The sequence below is a fragment of the Adiantum capillus-veneris genome, chromosome 18 (assembly GCF_014529385.1).
Source record: "Adiantum capillus-veneris isolate H3 chromosome 18, ASM1452938v2, whole genome shotgun sequence".
Lineage (NCBI taxonomy): Eukaryota > Viridiplantae > Streptophyta > Polypodiopsida > Polypodiales > Pteridaceae > Adiantum > Adiantum capillus-veneris.
The window spans coordinates 138,194,909-138,211,976 of record NC_140948.1 but is presented as its reverse complement, the minus strand read 5'-3'; positions in this window follow the sequence as shown (position 1 = coordinate 138,211,976).

The window sequence follows — 17,068 nt, the reverse complement described above, 5'->3', positions numbered from 1 at the left end:
ATGCTTGATTTTTTGCCACATCAAATCGCACACTTGCATCAGAAATACGCATCCTTAGGGCATAAACATAGTCCTCACAAAATTCAATACAAAACCTGTCCCAAAGACCAGTCGGATAAAGTGGCTCACAAAAGACTAATATGATTGCAAACAATTGTCTCAACTGCATTCCATTTTGAAAAAAAGATGCCTCTTGGAGGCAAATTGACCATTCTTCATCATCTTGCAATAATCCTCTAGCTATACATGCCTCCTTGTATGTATCATAGACGTAACCATCATACATACATACGCAAGTCTTCAAAACACTTACATCCCTTGCAAATATTGAGAAGCATTCGTAGGTAATAAACCTCACTAGCAGTAGGGACAATATTATACATTCTTCCAATAGAAACACCCTGTTGTCGTGGAGACCATGCCTTTCGACTTTTATTCCATACCCAACCATTTGGAAATTCAGTATATGTGAAGCTATTTTCTTCAGGATAATTTTGATTTGCAACAAACCATTCTGTCAAGGTAGTTTTTCTATTTTTCTCATTATCTAGCAAATGTGATACATCATCACCATCTTGAAATGTGACCATATTCTGCAATGGGAAGGTGTACTTGCAATCGTTGAATAGTTGGCCTTTCACTATGCATGTCGAAACCAAATATTCTTCACATAGCCTCAGATGCAGAAACATAACGTGCATTGAGATAACTGTTGATCTCATCAGTAGCTCCTTCACCATCTTGAAGGACAACAGTGGCTCGATCATGTCCCTTGTAGACATACTTATAAAGATATTTCACGGCAGTGATAGTTGAGCAAATCTCCACATTAATATGGGCTTGGTATCTTAGTGATAAGAGAGAGCTGTAAGGAACAACCCAACGATTATCTAAATTGTAATTTTTAGACGTAACAAACCTTCCATCATCGCTTCTCATATACACAGGATATCCACTTTCGTTTACATTTGTAGACGTCGTGAAACTTGAATCTACACTTACCATCAACCATACATGGGGAACCTGGGTTCAAAGGACCACATGGCCCATGAACATTACAACGACTCACTACATCAAATAATTCTGGAAACACATTCTTGTCAGGGAGCTCTGCACAAACCAACTTGTCATAGTGTAATGTATCTATGGGTTTATATTCGGATGCAAGTATCAACAATATATGTGCATGAGGAAGACCTCTCTTCTGAAACTCAATCACTGAAACATGTCCAATCACCTCCCCAAATACGGCTTGCTTGATAAGTAAATGCATCATATCCTGGAACTTTTGATAAAACACTCGTATAGTCAGTTCAGAACGATCAACAGCACTTTGTCCAGGTAGTAATGCATCATCTATTTCCTTCCATCGTGGATTACATGTGAATGTGATGAAGAGATCTGATTTTCCCCTACTACAAAAAATTGCCATTGCATCTTGAAATAGTTGGCACATATATCTAGGACCTCCAACAAAAGATGAAGGAAAAACAATTCTACGGCCAACATTTTGACCTTCAGCCCTCTCTAAGCCATCTCTAGCCTCAACCATGTCAACCAATCCTTGGTACACTTCACCATGGAGTGTTTTTTTGGTTATTTCGCATCCACAAAAGCCGTGACTCCTCTAGAGTACTATAAGCATCCACGACATACTGTTGTAATAGCCTACCTCCTCGAAGAAGACACTCCACAGTATCATCTCTTATTTGTAAGCAAAAGACATAATATTGCTTTTGACTCAATTTTTTTCCATCGGTAGTCTTTAAATAAAGATGCCACCCATCCTCTCCACTTGTAAATAATAAAACATACAATAAGGACATGTAAGCTCGATGCATGCTGGAGATTCTTTTCAAACCCCCGTGTCGAAAATTATGTACAATGTCGCGATAGCCAATATTTCTATCATCCCCTTATCCTGGCATAATTGCAGCAACTTCAGAACCCCTTGGAGCAAGATATTGCCAACCATCACAACGATGCTCCACAATAACCATCCTCATATTGGGTACAATAGAATCTCCAGACAAAGAAGCAGTAGATCGTAGAGCATTTGCATAAGGATTTACTCTCTGCATCATCACCTGTAAACACTCTAGAATACTACGATCTAAATTTGAAACATGATGCCATCTGTTTCTCAACTCATGTTCAGTATCAAAAAATATAATTGTGCAAAGCGTGGGACTTCATTTTGTCCTTCGGCTGGCGCTAAAGAACCAATACTATGATAGACAGAGCCGTGAACCTTAAAAGTGTATACACCTCTCCCACCATAATTAATAGTCTCATCGATATGGGCACCAAGAGACACAAATGCCAATGCATTATTATATCCTCGAATGTTTTGTACGAACTATCTACTTCTTGTTGTGGTTGAGCTCATCAAATCTTTCAATTCATTTGGTGGCTCATTCAAATGAAGTAATTGGACTTTTCCATCATAGAAGCAATATTTACCCACAAATGTTTGGATAGTCTTTTCTTCATCCTTCCAGGCCTTTGCTCCACATTTGGAGCAAATATATTCTAAGCTTCTTAAGTTGTGCAACACACACTTTTGGATAGAACTCGTGCCATAGACTTGTGATGTAAAAGGAGAGACGTTGGATATTCAAAGCGGATGGACAAACAATGCTTTTCTACTTTAGAATAGCTTCCCTCTACTAAGCTCATTGTTGTCCTAACATTCATGGCTTCAGAGTTTCATTCATGTACATCATGCATGCGCGCTTTGCCTTTCATTGCCTTTCATTGCACTTTCATTGTACTTTGTAGTGAATGCCTTGTTCTCTCTCGTGCTATTTGGCGCCTCGCCTTTTGCGAATCATCACACAGTCGACTACGTCGTGCATGACCAGGTGATATATACGTGGTGCAGATATCATCTATGAAATCAAGTGCAAATAGATCTCATATAATTTGGATTTGTCACTAAAAGAACATCCTTATGCATAATAAAAATCAATATAAACTAGGACATCTAACTATATCCTCTAACCTAAATACATTTGACACATTGACAGTGACTCAATTAAAAAGTACAGTTTGATGAAGATACAACATAGCATTACATATTTCTACCATAAGTAGGACTAAATACATTTGACACAACGGCTTGACTCAATTAAATTTGACACAACGGCTTGACTCAATTAAAAAGAACAGTTTGATGAAGATACAACAAAACATTACATATTTCTACCATTAGTAGGATTAGTAGGATTAGGTCATTGAGAAACTTGACGCTGCTTTGGTCGAACTAATCTAGCCAAAGCATTTAATTTATTTGAGGTAGCTCGGATATCTGAAAGTTTTGAACCTTGAACCTTTGTCAAAGCACCAAGCTTATTGACGATACTTCTCAATCTTGGCACGATTTGTCGTAGATTATTGTCTTGCATTCGTCCTTTTGATTCACGTTGACTCCGCGAAGCCTCTTTTTGAAGATTCTTAATAGATGCCAATATCATCTTTTGAGAATCCTCAACTTTGGAAAGTTTCTCTCTCATGTATGCCTCACTCTCTAATCTCTGCAAGTTTGATGCTTTTGTCTCTTCTCGCAATTTCCATAGTATCCCACTTTCAATCTCCAATGCAAAGCTTAAAGTTTCAACCACATCCGAGACATTGGTTTGCATTGTCTCCATCCTATTGTAGGAGGCTTTGATCTCTAGCAAGGTTTCAATAATTAGCTTCTTCGAATTCCACTCGACATTTTGAGCTGCTCTCTTTGCCGCACGCACATTTCGAATACGAAGAGATGAAAGTATCTCCCGTTCATTAGCAGGTGCACTATTCCTCCCGACATTTCGAGCTGCTCTCTTTGCTGCACGCACATTGCGAATAGTAGGAAGAGATGACGGTATCTCCTCTTCACCCGCTTATGCACTTACAGCTATCCCAGAAGATATCAAGCCGTTGGTTGCAATAGCCAATGGAATGGCACAACTAATCTCCATTTTACTGTACACAAAAAACTACAGTGGTTGCAAAGAGAAATGTGACAACCAAAGAGAAGGTTTGAATGCTTGTAAATTAAAAAGTAGCCCTCGTAGAATATTCACTTTTTAGGTGCTTGCTATTTTAGAATTAAAAAAATACATCATCTCTATCTAGATGTGAAAAACAACAAAGGATTGCATGAGAAGTGGAAAACAAACCAAAATGCTCATGAATCACTTTTGTTCAGTAGATAAAAGTTTTGTTCAATACATGATCAACCCCATCTACATTTGAAAATGGGAAAAGAGCGTTTAGCACTGGGACGCTTGAAAATAGGCTCCTTATGATTCTCTATCTTACCAAGTCCTACAATGCTCTTTAGCGCATTAATTTTGCTATAAACTTCAGATATAGGACAACAACCTAACTCAGAATCAAGGTAGAGGGCATCTGAGTATCCCATCTTTACTTGAATCTGCAAAAGGCGTAGGTTGCGAAACCATTGACTAGGATCATTGAGGATTCTAACAAACACCTGGTGAAAGGGTGTCCCATCTCGAGTCATGGAAGTGCGGTCGTAGGTTCTCCAAGCTTCTTCTATAGTAATACCCGGAAAGAAACCTCGAACAATGCTTTGAAAGAAGTCAGCTTTGTTTTCTGGAGAGTAGTGAATCATTATATGATCCATTACTATTGTGCGCTCCTTGCCGCACTGTCGAAGCAAAGGATTTGCCGATACACCGTGTGCGAGCCACAAATGGCTCCAAGCTCACAACAAGCCTAAACTAGCAAGCTCAAGAGAGCAAAGGGTGTGTCACTCACCGCTCTACGCTCGCCTTCGTGGTGGATTCCTCGCCGCGATGAAGAAGAAGCTGCAGTCGTGCCGCGCTCAACCGCTTCGCCGCCGTCGTGCCTTCGTAATGCTCGATCGTACACACACTCTCCCTCTCTCTCTCTCTCACATACACACACACACAAGGAGGTGAAGAAGAAGAAGATGGAGATGGAGATGGAGATGGAGCAAGAGCACTCTTCTATTGCACAAATGAGAGAATGCGTGAATTTTAGTTTTAGTTGGCTTTTATATGAGCTCACCCCATTCACACTTGGGCGCCCATGCTTAGCCAACTAATCCCTTGAATGTCCCAGTTAGAGTGCGCCTCTCATCGGTGATCACTCTTACCCTTTTCCTATTGGTCCGACAAGCCCAGTACCTGACTCTACCAAATACATAATATGCGTCCGTCGTAGGTGATGGGGTGTCCGTGAGCCGTGAGGGTTAACATGCCCCCCTTTCTGATGTAGATTCCGTCCTCGGAAGCTATTGAGTTGAAGCTCGTTCGTCGAGGTGGAAGAGCATTTGAGATGAATGTCCTTAGCCTTCTTCAGTCACTGCAAAATCAAACAACATTGGCACAGTAATTGCATTCTCATAAGTGATTAAAAAGCATATGCAGTTTTAGGTAGACACATTGATTGGTAAAAGAATTTCAAACAATTTGTTAGCAATGAACATTAAATTGCAATGTAATCAAATGCATAAACAGATGTAAAGGTAAAAAATTAAACAAGTCTGGGGTCGCTAATTTGACGGTCGAAAGGCACTAGAGATCGAATATTAATACCATGGGTAAGCTTCTTAATTTTCAGTGGTCAATTAAGTTGTTTAATCGCGAGAGCCAAGTATTCATGTTCGAGGGCTGACTAGAGGCTATATCTAGAAGACCTTGTAGTTAAGCTACCATAAAAGGAATTTCTCATGAAATCATCGCCTGACTGATTACTTTTTCTTTGACCCCCCAAAGTCTTTTCACAGTGATTCAATTTGATGTGTGTGCTTATTTTGTATGCCTTGGGTTTTTTGCTTTTCAAGGAAAAGCGCCCACACTGGGAACCTCTAGGGCTCTAGTACCATAGGCAATACATGTGAGTGAAGTACGAAATCAAGCTGAGATTTCTCTTCCAGCTTAAGATTTTACAGTGTGGCACTTTGATTTTTTGTTTGTTCATTTTCAGCATTTTAATTTTGTAACTTTGGGGGGTCATATATCACTGATACACCTCCCAGGCTCATCACACCAGTAAATTCCCTTTATAATACTTAAGCTAAAGGTCAATAGGGTCAAGCCCACTAGAAAGCCCTAGTACATTTCACACAATGCTGCCTAAATCGGATTAAGAACCTAAGTAACCATTAATTATTAGGAAGGCATTCCCCAGGGTATTAAGAGAAGATTTTTAACACCTAACTTGGTTAAACTAGTTTATCGGACTGCTTGATTTTTAAACCTAGACAAGTGATTATGACAAAAAATTACATTGAATTAAATGTTTGATACTAAGCAAATGCGGTGAATATTAGGCTACCAATCACAATTAAAGCTTACAATCATACATGCAAAAAAGATAAGGGGCAATGCTAATGGACAAGAAACACCTGTTTGTGTCGATGGTCGCGCTTGATTTGAAGAGTGAGTCGAGATAAAGATTCCATGAAGGTCCAAATCCTACCAATAGCAACACGCTCCTGTACACACTAGGAAACAAAAGGAATACCTCCAGGAGGCACATTAGTGGAAAAAGGTACCAACACTTATTGAACACAACAAAAAACATAAGGAACCCTAACCTAATTATTTGCACTCCCCCTAGAGAGTCAAGGGAATAGGATATTGTAGAGGTTGGGGGGAAACCCTAAGGCTAAACCCCTATCCTCGTCGTCGAGATAAACAAAGTCATCATCCGTGAGACCATATGTGCCATCCGTGTAGTCGTGTAAATTTTCTTCTTCATCATAGGTGCCCATGTTTACTAAGAAGGTCACTAGACGCCTATAGTCATCTTGGTCAAAAGGGTAAGCTTGTGCAATGGGAGAAACGCTCTCTTCTAAGTATGGATCAGACGTGGTCAAGAGACGTATCAACCATTCTAACTCCTCAAAATTCCTCTCACATGCTAGCGTACCTATCAAATCTCATTCACATGCAAGCACTGGAAAGACCATGTGAAATATTTGTGAAAAGTAACGAGGGTACCTCTCACCCAAGGCAGGAGTGGATGACTCTAGCGTACTAGCCATATCTTTACACGCAAATAGATGATGGTTAGAGTGCAAATATTACAAGGGTCGTGTTCTTGTGCATAATTTGTTTTTATGATTTGTGTTATGGCTCTTGCTCTTTTACTTTTTTATCTTGTTTTTGTGAGTATAAGGCTTTATATATACATTCCCTAAGATCGGAGATTAAGAGGTCAGGGAGAAAGGTTGAGAGGGAAGCAAGTGAATGATGGATGTCCACAAACACTCCCCCCTTCCTTGGGTAGATCATACCGTTTGAAATGAGCTTGTCACCCTTTGAAACCAATTGTTCCAGTTGGTAATAGGTGAGGATTTTTGCCAGTAGTTTTCTATTACCCTAGGTGCCTCGTCAAGTTGCAAGGGTGGTAAGGTACTCTCCCAGGATCGAACTTGAAGTGGTTCATCAGGTGATTCTTGAACACTGGGAGGTGTGGACTCTTTTGTAGCTTCATGGAGGTCCATTACTATAGATGGAGGCTGTGTAGAAGATTTTACCTCTATGGATGTATTACATGAGGAGCTAGAAGCTTCATGGAATTCCCCCCTTCCTGAGCTAGGTGGAATAAATTGGTTTTGCCTTGGAGCCCAAACTAGCTCTGGACTAGGTGTGTAGCATTCTGTGATCTTTCCCTTCCCATGGTCTGCCATTGGCTTTAGCGTTACACTGTTTGACTCATATGGGTTTGTTGTCGATAGGGAAGGACACATTTTACGTTTAGGTACCCAAATTTGCTCATTTCCATCATAGTAGCCTTGGGCTTCTAATAGTTGTTTTGGAATCCATCGTGATTTGGTCTTGACTCTCTTAGGGCGCGCTCTTGGTTTTCCCAGGAAATTTTTTCTTGGAATGGATGGGAGGGTTGAGGTAGTTGGAAGTAAGGCCTTGGGGACCCATTGATATGTACTCTTAGGTCGTGCAGGTTGAGTACGTGCAATATTACTGCTTGCTGCAACTACAAGTGTTGAAGTGCTAGATTCATGGGTAGCCGGCAAAGACGAGTTAACCACCTTGGCTTGTGAATGTTGGCTATCCTTCAACTTTGCTAGAGTTTGCAACGTAGGTGACTTTGCTTGAATGATAGGGGTAAGAGTCGGTGGTCGCGTCGTGACACTAACAGTATCCCAATCAATAGTGCATTTGGTTGCCAACATCCACGTACGTCCCAAGTTTACGTGGCCTTCCATAGCTCCCGCGGGCACGACTAGAAACCTCTGCACTATGCTTCCATTGTCATAGACAACAGGGATCTGAAGGACTCCAAGAATAGGGGATAGGGTCGGTTTCCCTAATTGACACCAAACTCCATAGGATAACAAATTGTGTTTAGCTCCCGTATCTAATAAGGCATTGTATAGCACTTTCCCATAGGGGCTATTTAGCTCAATTGGGTATCGTAGGGGTGGCTCAGATTCTAATGAGTCGTCATCTGTGTCCTCAAAAAATGCTTGCGTGATTCCCAGATTAGCCTCTCATTGGCGTCTAAGGCGTTGTTGTCGTTCTTGAGCCTCAACTCTTGCTTGGATTTTTTTAAGCTCTGCTTGTTCCTTGGCAGCCTTCTTTTGATGGATGGCTTGCAACTCTTCCTGGCTTAGAGGATCATAATATCTTTTGAATTTACTCCCATTAAGGAATCCAATGGTTTCAACTCCATCTAGAGTCTCTACACGAATGGTACCATGCGGGGTAATTTCACACACTCGATATAGTCCCTTACCAGTGTATTTCAATTTCTTCTTTTCATTACGTACCCCGTACATAAGAACTTTATCAGCAACCTTGATGTCTTTATCCTTTAAATGGCTATCAAACCACTTCTTTCTCCTATCCTTCTCCACTAGAGCATTTCGCACAGCTAATTGCCTCTCTTCATCTAGCCTTTCCAAGATATATAATCGCTCCACTAAGGGGTTACCATCCCAACCTTCTTGAGAAGCTACTCGAAGACTAGGAATGACAAATTCCCATGGCATAACTACTTCTTGGCCATACACCATCTTAAACGGTGTGCAATTAATAGCAACTTTATACGCAGTACGATAAGCCCATAAAGCTGATGTAAGCTTTAGGTCCCAATCAGTGCGATGAGCCTCAACTGTCTTTGTCAAAATGGAGATGAGAGTTTTGTTGGTACTCTCAGCTTGGCCATTTGCTTGGGGATAATAGGGTGTAGACTTGTGGTGAGATATCATGAAGTTTGATGTGAGTTCTTTTATTACTTCATTTATAAAATGAGTTCCATTGTCACTCACAAGTTCAAAGGGGCATCCAAAACGTGTGATAATGTTCTCAAAGAGGAACTTAGCTGTTGTTTTTGCATCCGCCTTTCGTGTTTCTTTTGCTTCAGCCCATTTGGTTACATAGTCGGTAGCCACAATGATATATCGTGATTGCGTGTTACGTGCAGCCGGACTAATCGGTCCTACAAAGTCTAAGCCCCACTTTTCAAATGGTTGGGTTACCTTGATGGGATGTAGAGGCATCCTATCCCTTCTTTGTGGCTTGTTGAAGCGTTGGCATTCATCACATCCCTTTGCAAAAAGTGATGCATCCTTAAACAGAGTGGGCCACCAATAGCCTGACTGTAAGATCTTTCGGGCAGTCAAGTTTCCTGAAAAGTGACCACCAGCTACACCCATGTGTGCCTCTTGTAGAATATATAAATACTCATCCTCGCGGGCACAGCGTCTAAGAACATCATCTTTTCCTCTCTTATAGAGAGTTCCAGCCAGTAAGCAATAGGGTTCGCATTCCTTGATTAATTTTCGAGCTATATCTTTTCGTAGTTCCTTGGGTGGAAAACCATTAACTAAGAAGTTAACAATCTTTTCACTCCATTCAGGCATTGTCTCAACAAGGAACAAAGGAGTATCAGGCAATTCATCATCAACCCCCGTAGGAGCTTCTCCATTAGGGATACGAGATAAATGATCCACCATGACATGTTTCCTCCCAGGCCTCACAACAACGGTGAAGTCAAACTCAAGAAGAATTAACAACCATCGTGTAATTCGACCTGTGGAACACGGCTTGTTTACCAAATATAGCAATGCTTGATGATCAACATAAAACACAAACTTGGTAGCAAGAAGGTAATAGCGAAATTTCTTTACTGCGTAAATCATAGCTAGACCTTCGCGCTCTGTAGTAGTGTAGTTCATCTCGGTATCATTTAATTGGCGACTTGCAAAGCTAATAGGGTAGTCCAATTTATGTTCTCCTGGTTGAGTTAGAACACACCCAATAGCAAAATTTGATGCATCAATATGCACATGAAAAGGTACATTCCAATCGGGTGTTCGCAGGATTGGAGCACTTGTTAGGGCCTTCTTTAATAACTCATAAGATTGATGACATTCTTCCGTCCAGTGAAACACGATAAGAAGCTTGTACAATGGACGCGCTATCTCGGCAAAGTTTAAAATAAATCTTCGATAATAACCAACATGGCCCATAAATCTTTGAACTCCTTTATAGTTCGTAGGTGGTGGCAAATCGGCAATGGCTTTAATCTTACTCTCATCTGTGGATGTCCCGTTCTTGGACACTATATGCCCTAGAATGACTCCATGCTTAACCCAAAATTGGCATTTGAAACGGTTCAATGAGATGCGATAAAATCTGCACCTTTCAAATATTTTTCGTAGATATAACAAATGCTTCTCCCAAGAAGAATAAACACAAAGGTCGTCTAGGAAAGCTTCACAAAAGTCCCTTAGAAATTCTTTAAACGCAGTGTTTATTAATCATTGGAATGTAGCAGGTGCATTCGTTAAGCCAAAAGCCATAACACGAAATGCAAACACTCCAAACTCTGTGATAAAAGCAGTTTTAGCTTGGTCCTCTAATGCAATTGTGATTTGATTGTAACCAGAGTACCCATCTAAAAAGCTATAAGATTCCTTGACCGCAACTCTTTCAAGCACGTGTTCTGAATATGGCAAGGGATAATGATCTCTCCTAGTAGCTGCATTAACTTTCTTGAGGTCCACGCACACTCTTAGTTTCCCATTCTTTTTTGGCACAATGACTATTGGAGACACCCATTCTGAGTGCTCAATAGGGTATATGAATCCACATTGGATAAGTTTTTCAATCTCCTCCTGTACAATTTTGGCGTACTTAGGATTCATTGGATAGGGTCGTTGCTGGACGGGCTTAGCAGTGTTGATCATGGGTATTGTATGTTGCACCACAGAAGGTGGAACGCCCTTCGTGTCATGATATGTCCAAGCAAAGATATCCTTGTATTCCTTGAGGAGCTCCTTAAGTACAGCCTCTTCAGTTTCGGTAAGGTCTTGAGCAATAAAGACTGGTTTAGACTCCTCACTTGGTTCTGCTAATTCTATCTCTTTAACTACCGCTGGACCATCATAGACTCCACTGCTTCCATTGGTAGGTATTCGTTGGGCTTTGGCATACACAACCTTTCGCTCCCCCGTGGTATAAGATTTAAAATGTTCAGGAGCCGTATGTAAGTCAATAGGCTCTTGTCCTGACGGAGACCTTTCTTTTAGTTCTGCCTCCTTTTGTTGTTGTGCTAACTCTCGGTTTTGACGTCTTCTTATAGTTCGACTCAATTTCGACTCTGTAACCTCCAATTGAGCGAGGTCAATGGGTCGCGGGCTGCACCACATGACACTCTGGAGATGTTCACCCCAATTGTCTACTAGCTTTCGATGAGCATCACATGCCCCTAGATAGCTAAGCCATTCTGCAGTAGATCTTTCCTTGTTTATCCTAGCTCTCACATTCGCTCGATATCGTCGTCTCTTATATGACCTTTGTTTCTTGTTAAGGTTTTGATTTTGGTAAATGTTTGAACTCGACTCGCTTGATAGGTCTTCGCTTGTATCTTCTTCACTCTCATATAAATTACCATAGATGGTCGTACTAGACCTTGAGTGTTCAGTTTCTAAACTTGGCTCACTCGATGTTTCCTTAGGTTCTGAATCCATTTCTCCCTGAGATTCCATTTCTGATGTGTATTGGCCTGAAGCCTTTGAGGAATCATCGGTTTCACTCTCAGGTAGGTGTGCCTCTTTCTTATCATCGGATGTTACATGCGCTACACCTAACATGTTTACTGGTGCAATGTGTGGTATCTCTTCCCCATCTGGTGTTACCCAGGTTGTTCCTCTAGCTCCCCATGTATCTATAGTTGCCGCTAGGTGTACCCAATCGACATTGTCTGACTCAGCCATTCCGGGTAGGATATCCATATAAGGAGAGTTCTCCCCAATATCCGTGTCTTCGTTACACGTGTAACAATACTGTAATGGAGCTGAGTGAATTGTTGTGTCTGATCGATTATCAATGATGAATTTATTTCCTAGAGGATGCGTTCGACCACTTAAAAGATCAACTCGAATGACAGAGTCTTGGAACTGTAAGTAGACGTGGTTTTTGGACCAGTCATGCACCATTTTTGCTTCCCTCATGAATGGACGCCCTAAGATCATCTCAAATGACATAGGATGCTTGGAAAAATCCATAACAATGAAAGTCTGCCTTACCTTGTGTCCCAAGACCTTGATCCCGAGATCCTTAAGCATTCCAATAGGCGTAACAATAGATCCATTAGCCATTTTTACCACTACGCTTGTGGCTTCAAGGTGAGGTCGCCGCATAGACTCCCAACAACTCTTTGTCACCATGCTGACTCTCGCACCACCATCAAGGACTCCCTTTACAGTTAATCCTTAAGTAGTGATTGGTAGGGTAGCATTATATTCATCACCTTCAAAGTATTGCCCCAACTTGTTAACGGGTACTTCAATTACAGATTCATGTCCCGCTAGGTCAGATGGTGGTGCTAAATGTTCCTCATCATTCATTACCGAGTTAGGTTTGTTCATATGTGCAAACTGTGGTAATCCGGCCTGTAATTCTCCATTGAGGAAGGCTCGAAGAGCTGAGACTAGCTCGGGGTCTTTATATAGTTTGGACATGATGGTGGTTCTAACTTCTGAAGACATGAAATCCATCAATTTGGCAACATTTAATGGCATCTTGTGGGACGTAGGACCCTGGCAAGAGAATGGTGAAGATGGAATCTCCACTTCCTCAAGGGGGTCGGGCATTCCCTCACCAAACATTCTCTCTAGTAGGAAAGGTGTGTGTCCACTTTCAGATGTCCTACCCTCACTCTCTTCCCGAATGATACTGGGTATAGCTAACGGCCTGTAGTTCTTGTGAGGTTGAACTTGTGTGGGAAACACTGTGTCCGACATCTGGATGTGTTTGGGTTCAGGTTCTAATGTTCGTTGAGTTTCTTCCACCAAACACTGTGTCCATTGTTGGGTTTGGATAGGTTCCAATCTTTCTCTTGCAATCCTCATTTTTTGTCTCTCGTGGCTTATCTTGGGGGTTCGCAACTGGGTCGTTTAACTTTGAATACTCTTTTGGTGTTCGTCGTACTTCCCTCTCGTGATCCTCCTCACTGGATTTTTCCTTTGTAGTAACAGTTTTGGTCTCCGTGGTCTCTATCGAATCTGAGTCATCCTCAGGGTCATTCATATACACGGGATCCTCTCCTGTCCCTATGTTAGTCTTTGAACTAGGTTTTGAGCTAGAAGCATTAAGGGATTTCTTTCTTCGTGTTTTCTTCTTTCTCGCTCGGCCAATGGACGCAGCATCTCTCTCTTCGAGGATGTAATTTTGCTTTTGGAGCATCGACCGTGTGAGTGCATTCACTGGTTCTATGTTTATAGTTGGTGGTGTCCCATCAACAATCTCTATTATGTTCAATGGTGTGATTTTCGGTGTGTTTGGATTGTTAGGACACTGTGCGATCAAATGATCTATGCCACAACGATTACAAGTGAGTATTGGCATTGCCAATGCACTCCCTTGACTGGTTTGCATTAGTGCAACATTCTTTTGTATTCTAATGGGGCACTCAGCTACTCGATGTGGTCCACCACATTCGTAGCACTGAAGAGGTGGTCTCCTGGAAAAACTATTAATGTTTTGGCCTCTTGCTGCTAGCGCAGTAGCTTGATATACCGGTTTGATTTGTTCCCAATGGTCTTCCATATAGTACATGGGACACTCCTCGAGCATGTCGACTCCATAGGTGATACTAGAGTCTATGTCCTCTTCGCAATCTACATAAGTACTAGATGACTCGCAACCTATTTGGTTCATAGGTGTAACTCTTGGATGAGGGGGTTGCGGTCCTAGCACTGGAGGTGGCAACGGTGTGGTTTGGACCACATTTTGGGTTCTAGGGACCATGTGCTGTAATGGCAACTGTTGCTCCATGGGTGGGATAGGCATCAATGCAGGAACTCGAGGTGAGTCTGCCCAAGCTATAGGCGGTCTATTTTCCATGATGCGCTTAAGCATTAGGCAATCCTTCGCTTGATGGCCATACCTACCACATGCGTTACAAGTCCTGTTAAACTTTACTCTGAAAGTAGGGCATTCACTCGTAGTATGTGGGCCCAAGAAAATTGAGCACCATTGTTGCTCCCTTCTTGGATACATATGAGTGTTTTGTGGAGCACGATTACCCCTAAGGCTTTCTTGGATGGCCTTTGTGAGATCTGCCAAAGTCATCTCAGATATCGTTTGCTCTTTCACGATTGGCTTTATCTTCATTGGCTCATGCCCTGATGCTTGGGAGCTACTTGACTTCGGCTCGGCAGACACTCTTTCTCCTGCAATCATTAAATTATCCTCCAATTGGATTGCATTCATGGTGACTGCTTCCCAAGTAGTGATACCTCTAATGACTAGGCCATTATAGATACTTTCATGTCGTAGTCCCCTAATGAATCTATCGAGCAATTGGTTGTTGTTGAATCGCTCGTTTGGATTGCATCGAGAATTCAAATTCTTTAGGCGACTAATGAAGTCTCTCACGGATTCACCTTCTTCTCGTTGGGCTTTCTGGAGCTGAGAGGCTACACCCCAAAGTACTCCCTCTCGTATGTATTCTTTTAAGAACATTCTCCTAAGAGTAGAGTAGATCGTTTTTTCTTCTACTCTTAAGGTTCTATACCAATCTCCAGCCTTTCCGCTTAGGGTCAAACTCAAAGCCTTACACTTATGTAGCTCATTGTGCTCTTCCAAGGAATCGCACACATGTTCAAAGACTTCCATATGCTTTCTAGCATCTCCGTCTCCATTGAATTTTTGTGTGAGCTTAGCTACTTGAACTGCCTTGCTCCTAGGCTCTCTATCAGGTGCACCACGCATGTTTTCCGCAATAGAGCGACCGATAGTTTGAGCAAATGCTGCCAAATCTCCTATTTGAGTAGGTATAATGGGTGTATGTGCTCCTGGAACCAGATGTGAGATGGGAGTTGGCCTTGGCCTTGGCATACGCGCGGCTCTTGGGTCCCATATTTCGTATGGTGGTGTACCAGACGGTGGTCCAAAGTTTACAGGCGTGGCCCTAGGCATAGGGGGTGCTTGATATGGCATGTTATTATTAAATGGCATGGCTCCACTTGTATAAGAGCTTGGATAATTCCATTGTGGATTGTAAGGTCTTGGAATAATCGGAGGTGTAGGAGCTACATGAGGCTGAGGTACGACAGGTGCACATGATTGATACATACATGTAGGTATAGTTGGGGGCACTGTGCTACTAGGCATCGGCGCAGTGTTAACAAATGAACTCCATGGTGTACTTCTTGTCATGCTCACCATTGGGATATTCATGGTAGCCGTAGTGTCATTAAGAGAAAGATGAGCTAGATCTGGGAAGGTAAAGCTGCCACTTGTGGGCTCAGATTGTATTGAGGCTCCTGGCGAAACAACATATGGAGGATCAATGGGGCTCACTGAGGGGGTCTCCATTTGTGACAGGGTTGGTTGGTTGGCCTTTCCCGTATCCAAGAATCTCATTAGGCCTGTTGAAGGCATGTTGATCCCTGTGTTCTGTCTTTCTAACTCGACAATCCTATGGAGGACATCACAGACTTTCTGTTGTTGCTCATCTATGCTAGTAGCACCCGATGTGGATTGTAGAACATCTAACCAACCCACATGATAGGTGTGTCCCGTGTACCGATCAGTTAAAGCTTTTGCTTGTAGGTCATACTCCCAATTTTCGTTTAGGAATATCCCATCTAGGCCTGGCGTGCTGGAGGTTTCCCTTGAAGTGGAAGCATTATTGCTCCCCATTGCTTGCCCCTCCGTGACTGCTACCTTGGGAGCACTCGGTTGCTCGGCTGGTATGATTGTTGTCATAGGAGCCTTTGCTTTCAGGGCTCGACTTTGTTCTAGCCCTCGTAGGTTCTCAATTTCCCTCTCCCTTGTTGCTTGCATATAGCGTTCGATCTCTTGTACTTCGGCAAGACTCCTACCATCGGGTAGTAAAACCTCAGAGGGAGATAGTCCTAAAGGATCAGGAGGTGCAGTGGATGGAACATTCACATGCACACTCTCAAGAAGCATAGAGTCTATTTTAGGCATGAATGACGAATTTAATTCCCCGCTCCCTTCATTTATTTCATTAACCGCATGTTCGGAGCGAGTAGCTCTACTAAGGGTCTCTTTTAAGCGGCTAAACACGCTGGACCCGGGCCGTGGGTCCATGGCATGCATGTCTTGACTTGAACTATCAGGGTTTGGTGTAGGATACCCCTCCATGACTTCGTAGTCAGAGGAAGAATCACTAGACGCGATATGAGGATCTTGGGTCGCGCTACCTTGAGTCCCGGCCGAAGGTCCAGAACCTATGGTGGAGGAATAATGGGTGCCCGCGTAAATGGAGGCACTACCAATATGCTCGTGCTCTAACACTCGTCCAGAGCGTAGGTTTATATGACTTCCACACTCTAAGCGCGTTGGTGAGTGCCCGTGAAGGCCGCTCACTTAGTTTTTTTTTGTTTTTTTTTATAACCCAAGTTTTTCGTTATTTTTGGTTATTTTTTGTAACCGAGCCACAAAATATGGCGTGTAATAGCTCAAGACGAGCGTTTTAGCTAAAGGAACGTGCCGTGCTTTACAGCTCTCTATTTGGCTACGTGAAGCCCTCGAAATCCTAAAAATAGTTTTTAAATATAAAAAGGTGTATAAACTATTTT